At 47.5% G+C, this 26,750-nt stretch overlaps 1 protein-coding gene and 1 pseudogene across 3 annotated transcripts in view; one reads left to right on the top strand and one right to left on the bottom strand.

The window, feature by feature from the left end:
* LOC124010977 (ras-GEF domain-containing family member 1C-like) overlaps window positions 1-26,750 on the top strand; it is a 290,823-nt gene that overhangs the window by 141,080 nt on the left and 122,993 nt on the right. The gene's annotated exons all lie outside the window — the stretch shown is intronic.
* LOC124010648 lies at window positions 1,310-25,048 on the bottom strand (annotated as a pseudogene).

The following is a 26,750-nucleotide window of genomic DNA, read 5'->3' as shown; positions in this document are numbered from 1 at the left end:
CAAGAGTAAGTTGAAAGCCTGACTGAGTATCTTTAAAAAAAAAAAAATCTGTTTTTTGGGGGGGATGACCTCACGCCTACTCCTACAAGATAATTAATGTGTCCCAGTGTCAACCACAAGGTGGTGCCATAACATTTAATAACGCACTGCATGTCCAAACACCATGTAACAGGCACAGCACTCAGAGTTGTCGAGGATGGAGATAATAAAAGCAAGATATTACTGCATAATTAAATAGAACACTTGTTTGATAACTCATTATTGGACAATGCAGAGTGTTGGTGTACAAGGTTTTGAAAACTGAATCTGTGTTCAGCCAGCACTATCGTGGAATGTGTAACGCTAACAGTATTTGTATTTTTTTATGTTTTAATTTTATTTACCCCTTTTTCGTGACATCCAATTGTTAGTTACAATCATGTCCTATCGCTGCAACTCCTCTACGGACTCGGGAGAGGTAAAGGTCGAGAGCCATGCTTCCTCCGAAACACGACCCTGCCAAGCCGTACTGCTTCTTGACACACTGCTCACTTAACCCGGAATCCAGCCGCACCAATGTGTTGGAGGAAACACCGTCCATCTGGCGATCAAGGTCAGCTTGCAGGTGCCTGGCCTGCCACAAGGAGTCACTAGAGCGCGATGGTACAGGGAAATCCCAGCCGGCAAAATCCCCCCCCAACCCAGACGACGCTGGGCCAATTGTGCGTCACCTCATGGGTCTCCCGGTCACGGCCGGCTGTGACACAGCCTGGGATCGAACCCGGGTCTGTAGTGGCGCCTCAAGCACTGTGATGCAGTGCCTTAGACCGCTGTGCCACTCCATAGGCCCCATCTTTAATGCTTAAACTTAACAGATTGAATAGAGACTTTAGCGTCCTGTCCAGGGGGTGTACTTGTACATCAAGCTTCATTGTGGCTTGAATAAGGCCTACTGAATAGTGATACAAATGTATTTTCTTTCATTCATTTAATGTTAAGAGTGTAGTGCTTTGCCCTCTTGTATATCTGTTGATATAGCCTTCATTTACTGAATCAATGTCCATGTCGTTTAGTGATATTTATTAGTGACTCCGTGTCTTTATTTAGTAGGTAAAGGCCTTAGCCAGACCAATAAAGAAGTGTCAATACTGTTCAAATTACACGACACAAATAAATAGTGGATCACTGGAACTCCTATTAGACATAATTCAAGGGCATTCTTCAGTGTGACAGCAGTTTCGCATTTGGACAAGGCCTTTTCATAACTAACACATTAAGACTGTTCAGCTCCCTTGGCATTGGCAGAAATCAAAGGAAACAGACGTTTCTATTTACTGAAAACTCCTCCATTTGTATTTATTTCATCATGAGTTACACAAGACACAACATACAGTATATACAAAATGTGTCCTACAAATTAAAAGAGTGAACAGATAGAACTGCAAAAACAAAACCTGTATCCCTTTTTATTTGTGAAAACTGTCCCTCCCTTGGCTAGGGTTTCTGACATGGGGTACTGACATGGGGTACTGGGCTATAGTTAGCCTTCAGTTGTGTCTTGTGAAAAGGGTATTTATAAATCTGTCTGTGTGGTTGTTGAATGATGGCTGTGCGCTGAGCTGAGCATCATGTAAGATTCCCATATAAATCAATGCCCCAGGTTCCACAAAGTAAGAGAGTATTATTTATGTGCAAGGACATACTCTACATAGCTGTGTCTCTCTTATGTCCACTGATAATGTCATTGTTCTCTTTTGCCATGTGGGTGCTTGTCATCGATCAACAACAGTGTTTCTTAATACAAGTCCTCAAGGAAAAGTATTAGAGGACTGGTTTGACTTTAGATTGACTTTCGTACTCTATACCAAGACCACATCAAAAAGTAAACTCCATTTAATACAAAACTGGCATTCTGCAGTGAAAGAGTCCCTTGCTTGCATTATTGTGGTCGGGCAATGTGTATGAGTCCCAGTGTTAACTTGGAGATGGGCATGGGAGTCGCTCCAACTAGAAAATGCCCCTGTTCTAGGATCAGCTTACCGTTCCCAACCTAATCCTAACCTTACTGGCCTGAACCTGAAAGGCTTTAGATCGGTGTCTAGGGGCAACTTCACCCTACTCTGTCAGGGGTCACTGGGGCTTCAAGCAGTTGTGTGCCGTGCACTCGGTCTGCTCCTCCATCTCAGGACAAGGGGCTCCAGCGTTAGCTGGCCACAGGAGGATGTAGCGGGTACGGTGGCGGACCCCTCCACTGGAGCAGGGCCCCAGACACAGACCCCAAGATGACCACAGAGACACCTCACAATCCAAAGGTGTCTCTGAGAGGTGGATAGAGAGAAAGAGAGAGAGAGAGAGAGAGAGAGAGAGAGAATGTAGTGAATTAATAGCACATAAATACACTGAATTGTGATAAACAGAGTGAGAGAAAGAGAGAGATTTGAAAGAGGCATGCACACGACTGTGTCCATGTCAACCTACCTGAGAAGCGTTGAGGGTGGATAGGGTGAGGCAGAATGTGATTGGACATGGGAGTTTGACGGGAGGATGAACGTCTCTGTCTGGTTAGCCGTATGGAGGCTATGGGCGGAAGCTCTGTGAGACGGGGGTAGTAGAAGGAGTTGGCTGGGTGCTTGGGCATCTGGGAAGTAATCTGGAGGGGGACAGCAGCACATAGAAAACTGTCAACAACAAACTCTAAAACACAAAATAAAATCAGATTATTACCAGTACTCATTAATAATTCAAAGCTGTGTGCTTGAACTGTGACATTTTGTTAGTGGGAAAAATAAATTAGGCCTTTCAAGTCTTTCATATTGGGGTAATGTTAGCAGCATACCTACATAAAAAGGGGTGGGCCGCTTCCCCGAAACAGGCTATGTTTGGTCTATTTAAAGCCTAGTCATTACAGAGGAAGGGGTAACCTCCATGGCCCTCTTTCTCCCTCAAGTGAAAGTGAAAAGAGGGGCAAAGTCATCTATCTCACCCGTGTGATGTTTTCCTGGGGGACAGTGGGGTAGTTGGGAGAGGAGAAAGTGAAGCCGCTGTCCGTTCCTGCATCAAAGGGTTGAAGGTCAAGGGTCACTTCCTGTTTCCACTTGCCGCCTTCACAGAGGTTGAGACTGTCCACCCCCACGAACCAATCAGGGCTGGGGATCACTTTCACCATCAGAGAGAGCTGTGTCCATAGAGGGAGGGAAGGAGTGGGAGAGTGGGAATGAGAGAGTTTAGTTCCAGTACACTATTCAGATCCTGTTTGTGTAATATTGGCTGTGCTAATAAGACAGGGTTATAGCTGATGCTAACACACACATGGCTGGACAAAATTAGTCCTAGTTGGGTAAAAGCCTGAAGTGTGTCTGCTGTTTCCTGTATGAGGTTAAATGCCCGCTATTCAGGGCTCTAGGCAGGGCTGGGACAAGATTGGGTGGGGTGGACAGGCTTGGGTAGGGGAGGATGGATGGGCTTGGATGGGATAGTGTGGTACCTATATACTGCCTAGTATATAGGTCCTGGAAGGGCCTCCCGAGTGGCGCAGTGACACCGGGAGCCCCATGGGGCGGCGCACAATTGACCCAGTGTCGTCCGGGTTAGGGGAGGGTGTCGCCGGGAGGGATGTCCTTGACCCATCGCACACTAGCGAGTCCTGTTGCGGACACGGTCGCCAGGTGTACGATGTTTCCTCCAACACATTAGTGCGGCTGGCTTCCGGGTTAAGTGGGCAGTGTCAAGAAGCTGTGCGGATTGGCTGGGTTGTTTTTCGGGGGATGCACGTCTCTCGACCTTCACCTCTCCCGAGTCCGTATGGGAATTGCAGCGATGAGACAAGACTGAAAAGAGACAAGACCAATTGGATACCATGAAAATGGGATAAAAATTATAAAATAGGTCCTGGATGTCAAGAAATGATGTACTGGGCCGTACACACTACCCTCTGTAGCGCCGAGCAGTTGCCATACCAGGCGGATGCAACCAGTCAGGATTGTCATGACGTTGGCCTGGGGATAGGTTTATGACAGTCATAAATACCTCTTTTTACTCTGCTGATGTTACATTTGCAAACCCCTTGGTTAACATAGAGATTCTGGGAACATCAGAAGGTGGGGGGAAATTAACTATATTCTGGTAATCCGACCAATTGAACATATGCGGTGATACTTAATGAATATGATGTCAGTTCGGTAGTCATCTGAGACATTCTCATCAATGATAAGATGATAAACTCTACAGTGGAAAGTCTACACATCAGAGTTATCGGATTCACGTGGAATTGTTGTTCAATTTAAATGTTTGAATATTAAATTATTCGTGATGGGATGAAATGTGATTTTAGCTTCTAAAATGTGAGATTTGGGTTTTCATAAGATAGGGCTCTGCTCAATCAGTGACCCGCCCCTATGAAGGAACATGGGCTATACAACTTTTCAAATACACCCTCCTCTCCCTTCCTATATAAGCCCTTAACGACAATATAACCTCCTGTTCCGAGGACGTGAGGACGACGGTCCGATGTCAGAATGGTTCAGATAATAACTACAGAACGAAGCCAACATCAGCGTGAGCTTTGGTTGCGAATGGTATGAACTTTGAACTCGTATTCACTGCAGAAGTGATACCTCCTAGCCGTTGAGTTAGCAACAGCAAATGCAAACAAGGGTTAGGAAGGAACAGAAAGAGTATCCCGTCTACCACAAAAATATCTAGTTAACAGAAGATTCAATTTACCAGCAATTTACTAGGTCAAAAGAGTTTACAGAAGATAACAGCTCTATAAATATTATTAGTGATGGACTCTCTAGTTAATTATATTTACATGATTAGCACAATCAGGTAATATTAATTACGGATAAATTATTTTATAGAATAGCATGTCATATCACTTAGCCAGCATAACCAAAGACACACAGGATGCTCTCAATGATGCACCTGTAGAACTTTTAGGGACCAACTGCCAAATCTTTTCAGTCTCCTGATTAGTGATAGGTGTTGCTGTTGATCATAGTTGATTTGAAGGCCAGAGACACTCACTGATAATTGTGTACACTGATAGTCTTAATATTGACACTCCATCTAGGCATGATCTCCCCAGGGCCCACAGAATCCCAGGCCCAAGTCAAGAGAATGAAAAATCCCCAACCTCAACCAGCAAACCTGGCAGTACCAAAAGTTTAGGAGAAATATGCATGACTGTCCGAACTCTGGAAGCACTAGTCTGTAGAAATGAAGTGGTTTCCTCAACAAAGTAGATCGGATTGGTTCTGGCTGCAGGTAGTATCACATAATTTTGCCATTTCATTTCAGATCAGCAGCATTTTGTGTGTTTGATTTGTTTGATCGTAGCTGCTACATAGCGTGTGTTTCTATTTGTATATTTCAGATGTATCAATTTGATAATTGTCAGTTCTACACAAAGGCTGACATCTCCATTTCTCAGCCTTGTTGCCAGCTATCTAAAAACAGATTGGCTTTTAGACCAGCACAGACATCACAGTCAGACTCCAGCACAGATCAGAAAATGCCAGACAAGCGCTAGACTTAGTACAAAGTCAACAACGCAGCCACTGCCTACAGTATGGGGCAGCCAGCACTGGAGGAGATGCTTTTCATGGGGGTTGTTTTTACTTCAGGCAGTACAGGTATCATTTTAAACAAAAATTTGGGTCACCAGCACCTCACCTTCAGGAACTAACTTTCTGAACATTCCCCCCTCTTTCCACTTGTCATTCCATCTCTTCCTTGCTCCCTCTTCTGTAGCCTGTCCACTATGTGTCTGTCTCTCCCTTGTTTCTCTCCTCTCTCCACAGACCATGCCCTCTCTCCACTTGTATCACGCCTTCTCTCCACTTGTCTTGCCCCTCTCTGCACTTGTCTCAGCGCCCACGACTCCACGTTGTCCAGGTCTCCTTCTCTCCACTTGTCTGCAGCCAACAAGGCAGAGTTCATCCAGCCTATGTCTCCACTTCAGTCCCTCAACTAAGTGTGAGGGCGACTGAAAAACATACATCCACCAGAAGCAACAGCAGCTCCAGGCAGCCCAGAACCCACCGAGCCTGGCTAGCATCCCTCCCAGTCCCAGCCCAGAACCCACCTAGCCTGGCTAGCATCCCTCCCAGTCCCAGCACCAGCACCAGCCTGGTCAGAACCGGGGTAGCCTGGCTAGCATCCCTATCTCAGTCCCAGCCTCTTTCTCAGCCCTTACCCATCTGCCTCTAGCATCCCTCCCTTTGAATTTCCAGTCACCAGTTACCAGCCCTTTCAACCTTAACATCCTTATCATTTATCGCCCTCCAGGTCCCCAGCCTCAGCCAAGAACTTGATGCCTGATAAGCATCCTTTCCTGAGTCCCAGCCCAGAACCCTCACAGCCTGGGCATCCCTCCCCAGCCCCAGCCTAGCCTTGACCCACCTAGCCTGGCTAGCATCCCTTTCCCTCCCAGAACCCACCTAGCCTGGCTAGCATTGACCCAGTCACAGCTCCAGCCTTCAGCCCCTGGAACCCACAAGCCTGGCTAGCATCCTCCCAGTCCCAGCTCATTGCAACTCCCTCCCAGCCTCAGCCAGCCTGGAACCCACCTATCCTGGATAGCCCTCCAAGTCCCAACCCCAGCCCACTACCTTGTATCCTTTTCCCCTCGCAGAATCCAACACCTCCCACACTGCCCCTATTCTGGATGGCATCCCTCCCAGTCCCAGCCCCAGCCCTGCAGCCTAGAACCCACCTATTCCATCCTATCATCTCTTCCCTCTGCTCAAACCTTCCCAACCTATCTCCTGATTCTGCCTCCTCAACCCTCCCTCCCCCCCATCCTTTGACAGCCTATGAACCCCCTATCCTGGATAGCATCCCTCCCAGTCCCAACCTCCAGGCAGCCTAGAACCCACCTATTCTGGATAGCATCCCTCCCAGAACAGGGCCCCAGCCCTAGGCAGCCTAGAAACCTGGATTCTGGAAAGCATCCCTCCCAGGCCGGACCCCAGGCAGCCTAGAACCCACCTATTCTGGATAGCATCCCTCCCAGTCCCAACCAAAGGCAGCCTAGAACCCACCTATTCTGGATAACATCCCTCCCAGTCCCAACCCCAGGCAGCCTTGAACCCACCTATAACCCTGGAAGCATCCTCCCAGTCCCAGTCTCATTCCTAGCTTCAGCCCTCCCCAGAATGACCGCTCCAGTCCAATTTTGAAACATTGCAGCCTAAGCCTCATCCTCGTTTGCCCTAAGTTCATCACCGCTGGTTCTGCAGACACTGCCCAGGCAGGCGGATGAGGGAGTTTCTGGCCTCAGGGCTCCAGATGAAATCTAGCCTGATTGGAACACTGGAAAAGACTAGTGAAGTGTTTGGTCAGGGACCATTGAGTCAAGGGGTTTGCCCCTGGGGCCCTCATGAGTTGACTTATTGAGTTGAGAGTGTTTGTTGCAGGTTTTGTGGTGGGAGCGGAGAGCAGAGAGTTTAAAGTCATGGCGTGTCTGTATATTTAGAGAAAGAGGAACTGGACCTTGGAAAGGGTTGTGGAGAACTTCATCCAGTAACGTGTGTGTAAATGGTGGTGTGTGTGCGACGTGCGTGCTTGTCAAGTGTGTGTGTGTGTGCCTGTTCTGTGTATATCATGCCTACCAGTGGGCTCCGTGGTCAGCAATTCTGTGGAGCTGTGCCCTTCCAGTGGCGATCTGCTGTTCTGTACATGGCACCGACCGCTCGTCTCTTCCTGGCATCCTTCGCCCCTTCACCAGATCTACCGTCACCCCTACCTCAGCAAACCTTCTCCACCCCTATCTAGTTTGGGCCCCTCCTGAAACAGCCGGTGCTGCTTATTATGGGTGATGCTGTTGGGAGAGGACAGGGAGACAAGTTATTTTTGAATCCTGTGAAAATGCATCTCTCCTTCCTTAATATCATCACCAATACCTTTACTAGTACTAAGACCTGCACTTCCAATACCTTTACCACCTCACACCAATCCTTTACTCACACCTCACACCAATACCTTTACTCACACCAAGACCTTTACACACACCAAAACCTTTACTAATACTAAGACCTTTACTCACACTAAGACCTTTCTAATACTAAGACCTTTACACACCCCAATACCTTTACTCAGGCACTAAGTCCTTTACACACACCAAGCAAGACCTTTACTCACATAGACCTTACTCACACCAATACCTTTATGCACACACACAAGACCTTAATCACACCTTTACTCACACCAAGACCTTTACTCACATCTCAAGACATGTCTGGCAAGACCATTACCCAGTGTGGAAGACGGATCACCACCCAAGACCTTTACTCACAAAGACCTCTTCCTCACACCGGGGAAGACCTTTACTCACACCAAGACCTTTCTCCATCAAGACCTTGACAACTCCATTTGTCACACCAAGACCTCCCACAGCGCAAGAACCTTTATCCTCACAACAAGACTTCGTTCTCACACCAAGACCTTTGGCCCAAGACCTTTACTCATGCTCAAGACAACATACTCACACCAAGACCTTGCCTCACACAAGACCTTTACGGCGCACCAAGACCTTTGGAACTCGCTGTGGCTTAATACTAAGACCTTTACACACACCAAGACCTTTACTCATACCAAGACCTTTACTCACACCAAGACCTTTACTAATACTAAGACCTTTACAACACACCAAGACCTTTACACACAGCCAAGACCTTTAGTGTTCAAAACCTTTTCCCAAGTTTACTCACGTCAAGACCTTTACTCCTCCAAGACCTTTACTCCACTGTCCTTCTCAGTTGAAGACCTTTCTCACGCTACAAGACCATTTACTTACCCAAGACCTTTACTCACACCAAGACCTTTACTAATACCTAAGCTCTACTCACCAAGACCTTTACACCCAACCAAGACCTTTACTCACACCTCTGGCCTGCTTACTCCTACCAAGACCTTGACTAATACTAAGACCGCTCAACACAGTCAAGACTTTCGCTGCTCTACACCAAGACCTTTACTTACACCAAACTTTACTCACACCAAGACATTTACTCACAGCAAGACCTTTAATCACACCAAGACCTCAGTCAAAACTGCTTAAACACCAAGACCTTTACTCACACCAATACCTTTACTAATACTAAGACCTTTACACACCCAATACCTTTACTCACAAAGACATTTACTCACACCAAGTCCTTTACTAATACTGGTTTTCACACAAGACCTTTACACACACCAAGACCTTTACTAATACAAGACCTTTACTCACACAAAACCTTACTCACAACAAGACCTTTAACATACTTAGAATTACTCACAAAGTAACCTTTACTCACACCAAGACCTTTACTCACACCGATTCACCTTTACTCCACCAATACCTTTCCTCACACCAAGACCTTTACTTAAGATAACAGCTCTTTATAAATACCTTTACTCACACCAAGACTCTTAGTTAATTAAGACCTTTACTCAATCAAGATATTAATTACCAATACCTTTATTTTACACCATAGACCTCATATACTTAACCAAGACCTTTACTCACACCAAGACATTTACTCACACCCAAGACCTTTACTAATACTAAGACCTTTACTCACACCAAGACTTTTACTTACACCAATACCTTTACTTACACCAATACCTTTACTTACACCAAGACCTTTACTCACACCAAGACATTTACTCACACCCAAGACCTTTACTAATACTAAGACCTTTACACACACCAAGACCTTTAAATCTTTTCAGTCTCCTGAGGTGGATAAGGTGTTGTCGTGTTGATCAAATTTGATTTGAAGGCCAGAGACACTCACTGACACAACACTGATACCTAATATTGACACTCCATCTAAGCACATTTCTCCCCAGGGCCCACAGAATCCCAGGCCCAAGTCAAGAGAATGAAAAATCCCAAACCTCAACTCGCCCAAACCTGGCTTTACCAAAGTTTAGGGGAAATATGCTCACTGACCGATTTTCTCTGGAAGACTAGTCAAACTAGAAATGCAGTGGTTACTCATGCACCAAGCTGCAATAGGCTTACACATAATTTGTGCCTACCAACACGCACCAGCAACATTTTGTGTGTGTTTACTCACACTGCAAGACATTTACTCACACCAAGACCTTTACTCACATCAATACCTTTACTCAGACGGACAATTTGATCTATCATTGTCAGTTCCACACCAAGGCTGACATCTCCATCCCCTTTACTCAGCCCAATGCCCTTTATCTAAAAACAGATTGGCTAGACCAGACCAGACATCACAGTCAGACCTTTAGCACAGATCAGAAAATGCCAGACAGCGCAAGCCTTCAGTATGGGGCAGCCAGCATTTACTGGACCAAGACCTTTTCACACCAAGTTGTTTTTGCTCCAGGCGAAGACAGACCTTTACTAATAAACAAAATGTTGGGTCACCAAGACCTCACCTTCAAGACCTTTACTCACACCAAGACCTTTACACACACCAAGACCTTTACACACACCAAGACCTTTACTCACACCAATACCTTTACTAATACTAAGACCTTTGCACACACCAATACCTTTACTCACACCAAGACCTTTACTAATACCTTTACTCACACCAAGAGCTTTACTCACACCAAGACCTATTCTAATACTAAGACCTTTACTAATACTAAGACCTTTACACACACTAAGACCTTTACTCACACCAATACCTTTATTCACACCAATACCTTTGCTCACACTAAGACCTTCACTCACACAAGACCTTTACTCACTCCAAGACCTTTGTAATACTAAGACCTTTACTCCACAAGATCCTTTACTCACTCCACTTGTCTTGCAAGACCTTTCTGCACTTGACCTTTAGTCACACCAAGACTTGTCTCGCAAGACCTTTCTCTCCAAGACCTTGTCTCGCGCCAAGACCTTTCTCCAAGACCTTTCTCCACTTCAGTCCTCAACTAAGTGTGAGGGCGAGGAAAAGACATACATCCACCTCAAGCAAGACATTTAGCTCCAGGCAGCCAAGAACCCACAGCCTGGCAATACCTTTACTCCACCAGAACCCCTTTAGCCTGGCTACATCCTCCCAGCACCCAACTAGCCTTTACCCACCAATAGCCTTTACTAGCATCCCTCCCACCCACACCAATACATTTACTCAGCCCAGAACCACACCAAGCCTTTAGCATCCCTTCCCAGTCCTTTACTCACACCCACCAGCCTCAGCCCAAGAGAACCCACCTACCTGGCTAGCATCCCTCCCAGACCCAGCACCAGCCTCAGCCATAGAACCCACCAAGCCTGGCTAGCATCCTTTCCCAGTCTTTACCAGCACCAGACCTCAGCCACCAGAACCCACCTAGCCTGGCTAGATCCCTCCCAGTCCCAGCACCAGCCTCAGCCAAGAACCCACCTAGCCTGGCTAGCATCCTTTCCCAGTCCCAGCCCCAGCCTCCCAGAACCCACCAAGCCTGGCTAGCATCCCTCCCAGTCCCAGCCCCAGCCTCAGCTTTAGAACCCACCAAGACCTGGCTAGCATCCCTAACAGTCCCAGCCCCAGCCCAAGAACCCACCTAGCCTGGCTAGCATCCCTCTAATAAGTCCCAGCCAGCCCAGACCCCAGCCTGGAACCCACCTAGCCTGGCTAGCTAAGACCTCCCAGTCCCAGCTCCAGCCTCAGCCAGCCCAAACCCACCTACCTGGCTAGCATCCCTCCCAGTCCCAGCTCCCAAGACCTTTCAGCCAGCCAAGAACCCACCTACCCTGGATAGCAAGACCTTTCCCAGTCCCACTCCCCAAGACCTTTACTCCACCAAGACCAGCCTAGAACCACCTTTATTCTGGATAGCACTCCCTCCCAGACCTTTACCCAACCCCAGGCAGCCTAGAACCCACCTATTCTGGACCTTAGCATCCCTCCAGTCCCAGCCCCACCCCAAGCAGCCTAGAACCCAAGATTCTACTCACACCAAGACCATCCACCAAGACCCACTCTCACACCAAGACCAGTCCCAGACCCACCAGACCTAGAACCCAAGACCTTTCTGGATAGCATCCCTCCCAGTCCCAGCCCCAGACCCTAGGCAGCCTAGAACCCACCTTTCCTGGATAGCATCCCTCCCAGTCCCAACCTCAGGCAGCCTAGAACCCACCTATTCTGGATAGCATCCCTCCCAGTCCCAGCCCCAGCCCAAAGGCAGCCTAGAACCCACCTATTCTGGATAGCATCCTCCCAGGCCCAACCCCAGGCAGCCTAGAACCCACCTATTCTGGACCAAGCATCCTCCCAGTCCCAAGAAAGGCAGCCTAGAACCCAACCTATTCTGGATAAGACCTTTACTCCAGTCCCAAAGACCTTTACTCAACCCACCTATTCTGGATAGCCTTTACCTCCCAGTCCCAAGACCTTTAGCTTCAGCCCAAGACCTTTACTCACACCAAGACCTTTACTCACACCAGACCTACACACACCAGACCTTTTACATTGCAGCCACCAAGCCTCAGCCCGGGCCCTAAGTTCATCAGGGAGACAGCAGACATAGACCAGGCAGGACGGATGAGGGAGTTTGTGGCCACAGGGCTGGATGCTAAACTTTAGCCTGATTGGAACACAAGACCTTTGGAAAAGACTAGTGAAGTGTTTGGTCAGGGACCAAGATTGAGTCAAGGGGTTTGACCTTTGGTGGGGCAAGTCTTTAGTTGACTAAGTATTGAGTCACACCAAGAGTGTTTGTTGCTAAGGTTTTGTGGTGGGAGCTTTAGAGCAGAACAGAGTTGATAAAGTCATGGCGTGTCTGTATATTTAAGAGAGAGAGGAACTGGACCTTGGAAAGGGTTGTGGAGAGGTTCATGGAAAGCAGTAACGTGTTTGTAAATGGTGGTTGTGTGCGCGTGCAAGACCTTTACTGTGTGTGTGTGCTCACAAGACCTTTATATGACCTTTACACACACCAAGACCTTTACTACTCACACCAAGACCTTTACTCACACCAAGACCTTTATCATGCCAAGACCTGGGCTCCTGCAGCAGCAATTCTGTGGAGCTGTTGCCAGTGGCACACCAAGCTGTTCTGTACATGGCACCTTTACCGCACACCGTCTCTTCCTGGCATCCTTCGCCCCCTTCACCAGATCTACCGTCACCCCTACCTCAGCAAGACTTTGTACCCCTATACTAGCCTGGGCCCCTCCTGAAACAGCCTTTGCTGCTTATTATGGGTGATAGCTGTTGGGACCAAGACAGGGAGACAAGTTATTTTTGAATCCTGTGAAAATGCATCTCTCCTTCCTTAATATCATCACCAATACCTTTACTCAGTACTAAGACCCTTGACCTTTACACACACCAAGACCTTTACTCACACCTCACACCAAGACCTTTACTCACACCAAGACCTTTACTCACACCAAGACCTTTACTCACACCAAGACCTTTACTCACACCAAGACCTTTACTAATACTAAGACCTTTACTAATACTAAGACCTTTACTCACACCAATACCTTTACTCACACCAAGACCTTTACACACACCAAGACCTTTACACACACCAAGACCTTTACTCACACCATGACCTTTAGTCACACCAAGACCTTTACACACACCAAGACCACACCAAGACCTATTCTTACACAGACCTTTACTCACACCAAGACCTTTACTCACACCAAGACCTTTTCACACCAAGACCTTTACTTACACCAAGACCATTACCCACAACAAGACCTTCACTCACACCAAGACCTTTACTCACACCAAGACCTTTACTCACACCAAGACCTTTACTCACACCAAGACCTTTACTCACACCAAGACCTTTACTCACACCAAGACCTTTACTCACACCAAGACCTTTACTCACACCAAGACCTTTACTCACACCAAGACCTTTACTCACACCAAGACCTTTACTCACACCAAGACCTTTACTCACACCAAGACCTTTACTCACACCAAGACCTTTACTCACACCAAGACCTTTACTAATACTAAGACCTTTACACACACCAAGACCTTTACTCACACCAAGACCTTTACTCACACCAAGACCTTTACTCACACCAAGACCTTTACTCACACAAGATCTTTACACACACCAAGACCTTTACTAACACCAACCAAGACCTTTACTCACACCAAGACCTTTACTAATACTAAGATCTTTACACCCCCCTTTCTGATATCTTACAGTCCCACTGTTTTCTTTACTTTGGGATGGATGGTTGCCTTTGTTCTCTCAATGCCCTTAAGAACTGATGTTCTTATGTTCTTTGTCCCGTCACTTCCCATTATAAGCCACATGTGACCTGGCCCAGGATCAGTTGTTATTTGGCTTGCAGAGGGTCATCAACCACAGTCTCAGTCTGTCTCATAACATCTCTGCCTTACCTCACCACATGCATACACGTAAACACACACTCCAGACGCACCCAAAAAACACACATGATCCTGTTTGTCCTCAACCGCCGTCACTTACACACTTAATTTCATGTCCATAGTAACAGGTTTCCTGCAAGCATCAAGTCCCTGAAACCCAATAATAACATGTCATGTTTCAAATTATTCCTGCAAATAAATGATCCCCCTCCTCAACTCCCAGACCCCTAATGGGTCATGGTTTTCTTCTCCAGCTGTAACAAACTCCATTCATTGGCCCCTCTGACTAATGACTCTCTTGTATAACTTTCTTCCCTGGGCACAATGTCCCTGAACCCTGGTGGCCTCCAGTCTAAAGTCATCAGAGACGTGTCCATGTCCCCAGGGCCTACAGCATGTGCAAGGTTACTGTCTCTATATGCAGAAACAGGTCATCCCCCTCTGGCAGGCTGACAGGGCATGGCTGGTAGTTCTGGAAGCCATACAAACCAACGGCGGCCACAGACAGTGATGCAGAGATCAAGTCTGGCGCACACACATCTCTGGCACACGCATCTGCCATCCATCCACGCTGGTAAGGCAGGGCAGCAGAGCCAAGTAGATCCTGATCCCCCTTTCCCCCCTCCCTGAGTGAGGTAAGATATCTGACCCCACCACACCCTAAAAAACATCTTAGCACTCATATGCCTCCAGGACGCCAGCAGCCCCCAGATGGAGAGAAAAGGAGAGAGGGACAGAAGGAGAGAGAGAGTAGGGGGAAGAGACAGAAGGAGAGAGAGAGTAGGAGGAAGAGACAGAAGGAGAACGAAGGAGAGACAGATGGAGAGAAAAGGAGAGGGACAGAAGGAGAGAAAGAGTAGGGGGAAGAGACAGAAGAGAGAAGAGAGAGAGTAGGGGGAAGAGACAGAAGGAGAGACAGAAGGAGAGACAGAAGGAGAGAGAGAGTAGGGGGAAGAGACAGAAGGAGAACAAAGGAGAGACAGATGGAGAGACAGAATGAGAGACAGAAGGAGAGACAGAAGGAGAGACAAGGAGAGAGAGAAGGAGAGACAGAAGGAGAGAGAGAAGGAGAGACAGAAGGAGAGACAGAAGGAGAGAGAGAAGGAGAGACAGAAGGAGAGAGAGAAGGAGAGAGAAGGAGAGAGAGGAGAAGAGAATGAGACAGAAGGAGAGACAGGAGAGAGAAAGAGAGACAGAAGGAGAGAGAGAAGGAGAGAGAAGGAGAGACAGAAGGAGAGAGAATGAGACAGAAGGAGAGACAGAAGGAGAGAGCAGAGACAGAAGGAGAGAGAAGGAGAGACAGAAGGAGAGAGAGAAGGAGAGACAGAAGGAGAGACAGAAGGAAAGAGAGAGTAGGAGGGAGAGAGAAAGGTAGCCGCCCTGCTTCATCTGGTAGTGTTTTGCTTGACTGCCTCACCACTCTCTACCTCCCCTTCACTGCTTTCCTCATTAGTGTCTCTCTGTCTCTCCCCATGTGTGTGGGGCTGGAGGTTGGCTGGAGCAGGGTGACCGCAGGGCCAGGCTATGGGGGGAAATAGAGGCCTGAGGCGGGTTAATTGGCCAGCTGTGAGCCCTCAAATGTCCAACACTTGATCAGGTGAGGAAAGGAGCAGGCCGAGCCAGTATCCCTGACTGGCCTGCTATCCCGGACTGGCCTGCTTTCCCGGACTGGCCTGCTATCCCGAACTGGCCTGCTATCCCGGACTGGCCTGCTATCCCGGACTGGCCTGCTATCCCGGACTGGCCTGCTATCCCGGAATGGCCTGCTATCCCGGAATGGCCTGCTATCCCTGACCTGCTCTCTCTCAAAATAGCCCCCCTCGGTCCCCCTTTTCAATTGGGAGCCCTGAAGTGAAAGGACTTGAGAGATGAGTGAAGGCATGAGTGTCCTTTCCATTCACCAACCAGTTGCCATGAGGGGAAAAGGGCAAAAAGATGAGGCCATTATAGATAATTGAGACAATACCAATATGGTTTGGAATACTGTAAGGAGCTTATGCTGTATATGTGTTCACATCCACTTTCTGATCATCAAGGGGATATCATGAAGTGTCTGGTAGTGGTTAGGGCCTGATTTTGGACTGAGTTGGTGGCTCATCTTACCCATGAGTTTGGACCACTGTGCGGGGGGACGGAACAGTGGGTACTGTTTAGGGAACGTCTGGGGGCTCCAGTGACCCGTGAAGACCAGAATGTAGGAGGCAGGGCCTTTGGCTGTACACTCTGTCCCATTGGTCGGTATGGCGAAGGACAGGGTCAGCTTCAGGAGCACCACCAGCAGCTGCTGCAGCCAACCAAAGGACAGGAGCTCCGATGACATCATCTAATGTGGACACAGAGAGAAGTGTCAATCAAAAGTGTCCTCAACAGGAAAATGGTTAGGGTTTAGACTCAAATGATGTCAATTAGCCTATCAGAAGCATCTAAAGCCATGACATCATTTTCTGGAGCTGTTTAAAGGCACAGTCAAGTTAGTGTATGTAAACTTCTGACCACCTGGAATTGTGATACAGTGAATTATAAATGAAATAATCTGTCTGTAAACAATTGGAGTGGTTGAAAAACAAGTTTTAATGACTCCAACCTCAGTGTAAGTAAACTTCGACTTCAACTGTACTATACTGCGCGTGCCTGCGTGCATGCATGAGAGAGAGAGGAGAGAAAGAATGTGTGAGAATGTGAATGTGTGTGTGCCCCAGTTCTCTGTACTTTTGCCATTGTCCAGCACAGCTTTAGCGCACAGGGCTACTCTCAACAGCACCACGTTTGTTATATTTGCACCAAATTTAAAAGTCAGTTAAGAACAAATTGTTATTTACAATGATTACCTATCCCGGCCAAACCCTAAACCGGACGACGCTGGGCCAAATTGTGCGGCGCCCTATAGGTCTCCCAATCCCTGCCTGTTGTGATTCAGCCTGGAATCAAACCAGGGTCTGAACTAGGCCCATCTCCCGGCTAGCCGAAGATGTCCATCAGCCAATTCTTGGGCTACAATACCTCTTTTGGCAATTGGCCTGGACCCGTTACTGGCGACACGGAGCCCCGCCGATCCATCAAGACTGGTCTGCCGACATAACAGTCCGAGGGGTTTCAACAGGCTCGTCCGTTGCGACGTCCCCCGGAAGCCCATCTGCTAGCCCCGGCTCAATAGCTGTCTGAATCGTCGTGTCTCCAGCTCGCCTAGCTACTCACTGGACCCTATGATCACACGGCTACACATGCCTCTCCTTAATGTCAATATGCCTTGTCTATTGCTGATATGGATAGTGATTATTGTCTTATTTGACTGTAGAGGTTCGAGCCCCGCTCAATATGCCTTAGCTAGCCTTTTTGTTCCACCCCCCACACATGCAGTGACCTCACCTGGCTTAAACGGTGCCTCTAGAGTCAAAACTTCTCTCGTCGTCACTCAATGCCTAGGTTTTCCTCCACTGTACTCACATCCTACCATACCCTTGTCTGTACATTATGCCTTGAATCTATTCTTCCTCGCCCAGAAACCTGCTCCTTTTATCCTCTGTTCCGAACGCACTAGACGACCAGTTCTTTTAGCCTTTAGCCGTAGTCTTATTCTACTCCTCCTCTGTTCCTCTGGTGATGCAGAGGTTAACCCAGGCCGTGCAGCCCCCAGAATCACTCCCATTCCTCAGGCGCTCTCATTTGTTGACTTCTGTAACTTGGTTTCATGCATGTTAACATTAGAAGACTCCTCCCTAAGTTTGTTTTATTCACTGCTTTAGCACACTTCGCCAACCCGGATGTCCTAGCCGTATCTGAATCCTGGCTTAGGAAGGCCACCAAAAATCCTGAAATTTCCATCCCTAACTATAACATTTTCCGACAAGACAGAACTGCCAAAGGGGGCGGAGTTGCAATCTACTGCAGAGATAGCTTGCAGAGTTCTGTCGTACTTTCCAGGTCTATGCCCAAACAGTTCGAGCTTCTAATTTAAAAAAATTATCTCTCCAGAAACAAGTCTCTCACTGTTGCTGCTTGTTATAGACCACCTTCAGCTCCCAGCTGTGCCCTGGACACCATATGTGAATTGATTGTCCCCCATTTATCTTCAAAGTCCGTACCGTTAGGTACTGTTTGTATTGTTAGGTGACCCAACTGTTAGGTGACCTAAAAAAGGTAGAACTTAGAACAGACATAGCCCTTGGTTCACCCCAGACTTGACTGCCCTTGACCAGCACAATAACACATTCTGTGGCATTCTGCATTAGCATCGAATAGCCCCCGTGATATGCAACTTTTCAGGGAAGTCAGGAAGCAATATACTCAGTCAGTTAGGAAAATTAAGGCTAGCTTTTTCAAACAGAAATTTGCATCCTGTAGCACTAATTCCAAAACGTTTTGGGACACTAAAGTCCATGGAGAATAAGAGCACCTCCTCCCAGCTGTACACTGCAATGAGGATAGGAAACATTGTCACCACCGATAAATCTATGATAATCGATCATTTCAATAAGCATTTTTCTACGGCTAGCCATGCTTTCCACCTGGCTACCCCTACCCCGGCTTACATCTCATGACCCCCTGCAGCAACTTGCCCAAGCCCCCCGAATCTCCTTCACCCAAATCCAAATCCAGATAGCTAATGTTCTGAAAGAGTAGCGAAATCTGGATACCTACAAAGCAGCTGTGCTAGACAATCTGGACCTTCTCTTTCTAAAACTATCCACCCGAATTGTTGCAACCACTATAACTAGTCTATTCAACCTCTCTTTCACATTGTCTGAGATCCTCAAAGATTGGAAAGCTGCCATGGTCATCCCCCTCTTCAACAGACCCAAACTGTTATAGACCTATATCCATCCTCTCTGCCTTTCTAAAATCTTTGAAAGCCAAGTCAACAAACAGATCACCAACCATTTCGAATCCCACCGTACCTTCTCCACTATGTAATCTGGTTTCCGAGCTGGTCATGGGTGCACCTCAGCCATGCTCAAGGTCCAAAACAATATAACCGCCATCGATAAAAGACAGTACTGTGCAGCCGTCTTCATCGACCTGGCCAAGGCTTTCGACTCTGTCAATCACCACATTCTTAACGGCAGACTCAATAGCCTTGGCTTCTCAATTGACTGCCTCGCCTGGTTCACCAACTACTTCCCAGATAGAGTTCAGTGTGTCAAATCGGAGGCCTGTTGTCCGGACCTCTGGCAGTCTCTATGGGGATGCCACAGGGTTCAATTTTCAGGCTGACTCTTTTCTCTGTATACATCAACAGCTCTTGCTGCTGGTGATTCTCTGATCCACCTCTACGCAGACGACACCATTCTGTATACATCTGGCCCTTCTTTGGACACTGTGCTAACAAACCTCCAAACACGCCTTAATGCCATACAACACTCCTTCCGTGGGCTCCAACTGCTTTTAAATGCTAGTAAAACTAAGTGCATGCTCTTCAACCGATTGCTGCCCGCACCCTCCCTTACCGACTAGCATCACTACCCTGGACGGTTCTGACCTAGAATATGTGGACAAATACAAATACCTAGGTGTCTGGTTAGACAGTAGACTATCTTTCCAGACTCACATCTCCCATCCAAAATTAAATCTAGAATTCCAATATCGCAACCAAGCCTCCTTCACTCATGCTGCCAAACACACCCTCATAAAACTGACTATCCTACCGATCCTTCACTTCAGCGATGTTATTTACAAAATAGCCTCCAACACTCTACTCAGCAAACTGGATGTAGTCTATCACAGTGCCATCTGTTTTGTCACCAAAGCCCCATATACTACCCACCACTGCAACCTGTATGCTCTTGTTGGCTGGCCCTCAATACATATTCGTCGCCAAGCCCACTGGCTCCAGGTCATCTATAAGTCTTTGCTAGGTAAAGCCCTGCCTTATCCCAGCTCACTGGTCACCATAGCAACACCCACCCGTAGCACTCGCTCCAGCAGGTATATTTCAACGGTCATCCCCAAAGCCAACACTTCCTTTGGACACCTTTCCTTCCAGTTCTCTGCTGCCAATGACTGGAACGAATTGCAAAAATCACTGAAGCTAGAGTCTTATATCTCCCTCTCTAACTTTAAGGATCAGCTGTCAGAGCATCTTACCGATCACTGTACCTGTACTCAGCCAATCTGTAAATAGCACACCCAACTACCTCATCCCCATATTGTTACTTATCCTCTTGCTCTTTTGCACCCCAGTATCTCTACTTGCACATCTATCACTCCAGTGTTAATGCTAAATTGTAATTATTTTCACCTCTAGGGCCTATTTATTGCCTACCTACCTACCCTTCTACATTTGCACACACTGTACATAGATTTTTCTATTGTGTTATTGACTGCACGTTTGTTTATGTGTAACTGTGTTGTTGTTTTTTTCGCACTGCTTTGCTTTATCTTGGCCAGGTCGCAGTTGTAAATGAGAACTTGTTCTCAACTGGCCTACCTGGTTATATAAAGGTGAAATAAAATAATAATAATGTGTGTGTGGCTAATATGGCCAGTCCCTCCTCCCTGCAGTATTGGAACAGCAGAGCTGCAGCCGCTGAGATGATCAGATGACAGAACTGTGCGATCAAAGCAGGTTCCTCTCTGCTTCCATACTCATGGTATTTTTAAGGTTGCCTGTTAAACTTTGTGGTTCATAATATACATTTAGAGGTGAATGGGTAACATGCTGACATATACGGCTGCAAACAGTGACCTGTCGCTGGAGCCTACTGGTGATACACCATGAGAAGAAAAGTAGAGGTTTGGAGCAGCCTACATTAGAGGTAACATTATCTGGCGCTAGAAATAGGCTTCAGGGACAATGTGTTGTATGATGGGTTTGTGTGTTGGCTCATTTTAACTGTCTGCATTCTGTGCTTGCCAGCTGTTTAGGGGGCTCAGATATGTTAACCTATAGAAACATCACATACCATGCAGATAGGTTAACCTATAGAACATCACATACCATGCAGATAGGTTAACCTATAGAAACATCACATACCATGCAGATAGGTTAACCTATAGAAACATCACATACCATGCAGATAGGTTAACCTATAGAAACATCACATACCATGCAGATAGGTTACCCTATAGAAACATCACATACCATGCAGATATGTTAACCTATAGAAACATCACATACCATGCAGATAGGTTAACCTATAGAAACATCATGTACCATGCAGATAGGTTAACCTATAGAAACATCACATACCATGCAGATAGGTTAACCTATAGAAACATCACATACCATGCAGATATGTTAACCTATAGAAACATCACATACCATGCAGATAGGTTAACATATAGACACATCACATACCATGCAGATATGTTACCCTATAGAAACATCACATACCATGCAACAACCTTTCATTATCCCTCTCCCTTTCGAGTCTTGACAGTGGCAATGGAAAGTTGTTTTGTGCAAATCTCTCAACAATCAGTATGTCATCGTATGGGACTAACTGACGTTAGAAATAGAAGGGTTGGGAGTGCAGTCAGTATACAGGATGAAATATACCAGAAACTGACTCACCAAGATTAACACACCACAGACACACCACAGACAGACCACAAACCACTGACACACCACAGACCAATGACAGAGCACTAACATACCACATACCTGTGGCACACCACTGCCACACGACAGACAGACCACTGACACACCACAGACACACTACAGACCACTGACACACCACAGACCACTGGCAGACCAGAGACACACTACAGACCACTGACATACCAGACACCACAGACCAATGACAGACCACTAACACACCACAGACCTGTGGCACACCATTGACAGACCAGAGACACACCACATCACAGACCACTGACACACCACATCACAGACCACTGACACACCACATCACAGACCACTGACACACCACATCACAGACCACTGACACAGACTAACAGCACAGGTACATTCATTGTCATCAACACAGAAACAGCACCAACATATTCATTATCATCAGCCAACCCAGACACAGCCCAGACAGCCTCATACCCAGACACAGCCCAGACAGCCTCATACCCAGACACAGCCCAGACAGCCTCATACCCAGACACAGCCCAGACAGCCTCATACCCAGACACAGCCCAGACAGCCTCATACCCAGACATCCTCATACCCAGACACAGCCCAGACAGCCTCATACCCAGACACATCCCAGACAGCCTCATACCCAGACACATCCCAGACAGCATCATACCCAGACACAGCCCAGACAGCCTCATACCCAGACACAGCCCAGACAGCCTCATACCCAGACACAGCCCAGACAGTCTCATACCCAGACACAGCCCAGACAGCCTCATACCCAGACACAGCCCAGACAGCCTCATACCCAGACACAGCCCAGACAGCCTCATACCCAGACACAGCCCAGACAGCCTCATACCCAGACACAGCCCAGACAGCCTCATACCCAGACACAGCCCAGACAGCCTCATACCCAGACACAGCCCAGACACTTTGTATTTTTTATTTAACTAGGCATGTCAGTTAAGAACAAATTCTCATGTACAATGACAGCCCAGACACAGCCCAGCCAGTCTCATACTCAGCCCAGGCAGCCTCATACTCAGCCCAGACACAGCCCAGACAACCACATACTCAGCCTCATGCCCAGACACAGCCCAGACAGCCTCATACTCAGGCACATCCCAGACAGCATCCTACTCAGCCCAGACTCAGCCTCATACTCAGCTTCATACTCAGCTTCATACTCAGCCTCATACCCAGACACATCCCAGACAGCCTCATACCCAGACACAGCCCAGACAGCCCCATACCCAGACACAGCCCAGACATAGCCCAGACAGCCTCATACCCAGACACAGCCCAGACAGCCTCATACTCAGCCCAGACAGCCTCATACTCAGCCCAGACAGCCTCATACTCAGCCCAGACACAGCCCAGACAACCTCATACTCAGCCTCATTTTTTTCACCTTTATTTAACCAGGTAGGCTAGTTGAGAACAAGTTCTCATTTGCAACTGCGACCTGGCCAAGATAAAGCATAGCAGTGTGAACAGACAACACAGAGTTACACATGGAGTAAACAATTAACAAGTCAATAACACAGTAGAAAAAATGGGCAGTCTATATACAATGTGTGCAAAAGGCATGAGGAGGTAGGCGAATAATATAATTTTGCAGATTAACACTGGAGTGATAAATGATCAGATGGTCATGTACAGGTAGAGATATTGGTGTGCAAAAGAGCAGAAAAGTAGAAAAGTAAATAAATAAAAAACAGTATAAAAACAGTACGGGAATGAGGTAGGTGAAAATGGGTGAGCTATTTACCAATAGACTATGTACAGCTGCAGCGATCGGTTAGCTGCTCGGATAGCTGATGTTTGAAGTTGGTGAGGGAGATAAAAGTCTCCAACTTCAGCGATTTTTGTAGTTCGTTCCAGTCACAGGCAGCAGAGTACTGAAACGAAAGGCGGCCAAATGAGGTGTTGGCTTTAGGGATGATCAGTGAGATACACCTGCTGGAGCGCGTGCTACGGATGGGTGTTGCCATCGTGACCAGTGAACTGAGATAAGGCGGAGCTTTACCTAGCTGGGTATGAGGCTGTCTGGGCTGTGTCTGGGTATGAGGCCTCATGCCCAGACAGCCTCATACCCAGATGCGTCCCAGACAGCCTCATACCCAGACACTTCCCACTCAGCCTCATACTCAGCCTCATACTCAGCCTCATACCCAGACACAGCCCAGACATAGCCCAGACAGCCTCATACCCAGACACATTCCAGACAGCCTCATACCCAGACAGCCTCATACCCAGACACAGCCCAGACAGCCTCATACTCAGCCCAGACAGCCTCATACTCAGCCCAGACACAGCCCAGACAACCTCATACTCAGCCTCATGCCCAGAAACAGCCCAGAAACAGCCTCATACTCAGGCACATCCCAGACAGCATCATACTCAGACCAGACTCAGCCTCATACTCAGCTTCATACTCAGCCCAGACAGCCTCATACCCAGACACAGCCCAGACAGCCTCATACCCAGATGCATCCCAGACAGCCTCATACCCAGACAGCCTCATACCCAGACACATCCCACTCAGCCTCATACTCAGCCTCATACCCAGACACAGCCCAGACAGCCTCATACCCAGACACATTCCAGACAGCCTCATACCCAGACACATCCCACTCAGCCTCATACTCAGCCTCATACCCAGACCAGACAGCCTCATGTCCAAACACAGCCTCATACTCAGCCCAGACTCAGCCCAGCCTCATACCCAGACACAGCCCAGACAGCCTCATACTCAGCCCAGACCCAGCCTTATACTCAGCCCAGACTCAGCCTCATACCCAGACATAGAGGAGGAAAGAGGCAGCACTCAGACAGCCCTCTCACCATTGCATTTTGGTAACCGGAACATACACACAAACATAGCATCTTAAACACACACTGTACCACCCCACACACTGCACCACCCCACACACACGGGGACAAATCCAGACTCACACACAAATATAAAAATATTTAGAGACGTGCAGTTTTTACCAGTACACACATGCACACACACACGCTCACTAATACTCATGCCGATACTCAGTGTCTGAAGGGATGCGGACTGAATTTCTTACCTGGTCAGGACGAGTCGGTCAGTGACAGAGGATATATCAGCAGGACAGCTCCAGCCACTCTCTCTTATTCTCTCTCTACTCCGTGTGGTTGCAGGATCAGGGAGCCTTATCACAGACTCTCTCTCCAGATATACCTTTCCACAACCCTCCTCCTACATTGTATTCCCCTTCTCTCCCCCCCCTCTTTGGCTCTCGCCCCCTACCTCTCCTTGTATGGAAAGGCACTGCATAGCCCCCACCCTCCTCTACAGTAGCTATCTCTTCCTCCCTCTCTCCCATTCTCTCCCACTCTCTGTGTGTACACACACACACACACACACACACACCTTCTCCCACTGGCTCTGTGTTGCTGTGTAAACTCAGTAGCCCCTAACCTCATATTGCTGACAAGGTAATGAACACCATGTAACACACAAATGAATAGATCGCACTTGGCAGTCAGTGCATTCCTATTGTACAGTATGTATGTTTTCCATGGACCATTTGAAATGTTTTAATTGTTACAGTTGGAGCGGAGAAATCCCGACCGTCTGCTTGTTTAAGGACGCCAGATCAGCAGTCTGGCTCTGGAAGAGACAAGTCCATGTAACGATAAATAGAGTAGGGTCTTAGTGGTCAACCCAGCTGATGACTCCACTGGACAAACTTCCTCTGGTCAGTGAAGTGAAGGAGAGAGGGTTAAAGCATGTCGGTCTGTGTCCTCACATAACTATTCCCCCACAGCTGGTGAACACATGGACAATGTATTACTGCTCCACTACTGAGCTGGCTATTGATCCATGTGTTGGGGCTCAGTATGAAGCTCAGTGTGAATGAGCCTGTGTGTGTGTGTGTGTGTGTGTGTGTCAAACTATTTAACATACGCACACGCACACAAAGGCACCTCTGGACGTTCCAAAACATGTCATTTGTAAATATTTAAGCCTTGGGCTATCCTCCTCTCAGCTATCCTTTTCCCTCCTCCATCCTCAGATTGGGCTAAGACTGGATCTATCCCAAAGCTAAGGACGTTCCATCTCCTAAGCTGTGCTGTAATGATAAGAAGCCGCCTGGGTTAATGGGCCACGATGACCTCTCAGTGAAACATTTATAGAAACCAACTGGAAGCCCTCTTTCCCCCTATCTCACCTCTGCCCTTCTCCTCTCTTACTGAAAGTAGGTTACGGAAAACCCAGACTTGCTCTGCCCGCTGATTAATGACAGAGCCGGGCGTCCACACTGGCTGACTCACACTGGCCTAAAGGTGAATATCTCACACACACGCATAAAACTGCAACATACACGTTGGCACTGATCACACTGGCCTGTTCTGGATTTGAGTCACAGCAGGATGAGTACTGAGCAGCTTACCACTTGGCGCACATCACACACACTAAAACAACTGATATCAAACCGCGCGTGCGCGCACACAGTCCCCTTGTCAAACACTCACTAACACCTGCCAAATGGCAGAAGCCAGAACTCCATTATTGAGACACGCTTATAAAGGATAACGGGGATGGAGAAAGTAGGCCGGATACAAAGTTCTAGTTATTATCAGAAATAAACACAGAAGTCAGTACCGATGTGACCCCCTGATGATGTCATCTCCAAGCCATCCATTGTAAAGATTCATATCTATATGGGGACGGGCAAATATTAGCGGTCTCATCTTTGGGTTGCTAATACAATCCCTAGGTTGAACGTGAGGGCCTGAGGAGTCAGAGGTTAAGGGCCTATTACAGAGGTTAATTTATCATGCACACAAATATTATGTCTTCTGTCTTGTCAACAAGAAACACTTTCAATCTCAATGAAACAAAACAACCTTCCACAGTTTACCTCACCCATGGGCCCTGGAGC

This window comes from Oncorhynchus gorbuscha, linkage group LG23, assembly GCF_021184085.1.
Source record: "Oncorhynchus gorbuscha isolate QuinsamMale2020 ecotype Even-year linkage group LG23, OgorEven_v1.0, whole genome shotgun sequence".
Classification (NCBI taxonomy): Eukaryota; Metazoa; Chordata; class Actinopteri; order Salmoniformes; family Salmonidae; genus Oncorhynchus; species Oncorhynchus gorbuscha.
The sequence above is the reverse complement of the archived record's forward strand: the minus strand, read 5'-3'. Positions and strand labels throughout refer to the sequence as shown.